We start from the raw sequence: 2,130 nt of genomic DNA, 5'->3' as shown, positions 1-2,130 counted from the left end.
CAGAGCTCTTCCACGTGGAGAACCGTACGCTAAATATTTTGCTTAGCAGATGTTGTTACTTATACATAGCTATGAATTGTGTATGACATAACAGGTATATATAAATTATATTGTACAGAAAGTTAGCAGAATGCGCCCCGGGAATTGAACCAGAGCTCTTCCACGTGGAGAACCGTACGACAAACATTTTGCTTAGCAGATGTTGTTACTTATATGTAGGTATGAATTGTGTAAGATATAACAGGTATATATAAATTATATTGTACAGAAAGTTAGCAGAATGCGCCCCCGGGAATCGAACCAGGACTCTTCCACGTGAAAAGCCGTACGCTAAATTTTATGCTTGCAGTGTGAACTTGTTACTTATACATAGCTATGAATCGTGTGAGACGTATAACTGGTATTTAGAAAGTATATGGTAAAAATTATTATTATTATTATTGTAAACTATTGTGTTTTTGTTTCATAAACGCTAGTGTAACAATGAGGTTATATGGCGACAGAACGTTTAACGTTACCGCAGATTGAATTTAAGGGTTTTTCATGTTGAAAGCTAAGGCAATAAAAAGAGACCCGAGACTGTTTGAACATATTACCCAGGATGAAATGTAGTAGTGAAGTTAAAAGGGAAACTTTATACTTATAGTTTGTAATTGGAAATCGTAATATAGCAAATAATTAATTTTAATTCTTTTATTGTTTTAGGTGGTGAAGGAAATAAAAATCTTAATAGAAACAGTGGAGAACAAACCTTATTTTCCTGAATTGTTTGTTGTTGAAATATAGCGGAGGTTTTTTTAGTGAAAAGGAGTTATAGATTGGTCTTAAAATATGGATTTACTCAAACCGTTAGATGTTAGTTGTATGAAATATCGAAAATATTGGATAATGTGTGATATGAATATTGAATACTGAAATATTGACATAAAAGTTATTGTAAGTTTTTACATCCAACGAATATACTGGCTATACTAAAGGAGTCGGTGATGAGAAATTAATGAATATGGTGGAATGAAGAAAGTGGGAAGAAGCATGAGAACCACGACAAAAACCCACGCACATAGTGTTTGTGCACCAAAAAGCTAACTTGAAACAAGCTGGGATTGAACCAAGGACTCCATGCACCAGAGGTGAACGCTGTATTGCGTACTCACCATAGCTTTTACTATGTATTATATTTGGATGAATAAAAGTACGCATGTATAAGTTGGTGGAACGAGAATGTAGGTGGAAACGGGAGAACTTTACACTTACACAATGCTTAAACTAGAAATACACTTTGATTAAGGTCAAGCATTTTGTTTTAGAAGTGACTTTTTATTATCAGCGCTATTTAATGTTTATGAACGAGGAAAGAAACTGTAGCAGTTATTGGAGAATTATACTTTTGAAACTCTTTATACAAAATTATGTGTTTATATAACTTCATACATACTAGTAAAGAAGATATATGATGTACATTAAGGACGATTTTGACATTATTTAAACAGTGTAGGTAACGACTCTTAAGGCAATACAAGAGACGGACAATTATTTGACAGCGCAGATTGTGATAGTAATGGTGTGCTTGGTTTATTAGGATTAGTCATATGCAGATGGAAACAATTGCTTTAAATAAGAGATAGCACTTTGAACGTATAGTTTGGTTAAAATTGCTTTACTTTAGAACTCATAACATTAAGTACAAGGTAACCAACACCATTGGCGATAACTATTAGCAGGACTGTGAGCGATGGGAATTAGCGTGTTGGAGAGACAGATACATTTTGCGTACATAATAATAATGAGTATGAATATTTAACTTTGGCACCTAGAAGATTATGCAACCGACAAGTTATAAATGTTTTGAGGATTGCATATTATATTCACAGACAGTCTGATACGATTTTGTATTTTACTTGAAGTATGATGAATGTTTGTTTGAACTAAAAGGGTATTTTATTTATAGATCTTGTTTGTAAGTTAGAAAAAATAAGAAAATATTCTTGTAATGGTGTTACGACCGCCAGAAACGAAACAATAGCTAACATGTCCTTTTTACAGTTGAAATAGATATCTGCCAATATTAAACTTTAATAAAAACTAGTCTGAATTTCAAGAATTTTAAACTTTATTGTAATTGTTACAAAA

This window comes from Thermobia domestica, chromosome 18, assembly GCF_964235325.1.
Source record: "Thermobia domestica chromosome 18, izTheDome1.hap1.1, whole genome shotgun sequence".
Taxonomy (NCBI): Eukaryota; Metazoa; Arthropoda; class Insecta; order Zygentoma; family Lepismatidae; genus Thermobia; species Thermobia domestica.
The sequence above is the reverse complement of the archived record's forward strand: the minus strand, read 5'-3'. Positions refer to the sequence as shown.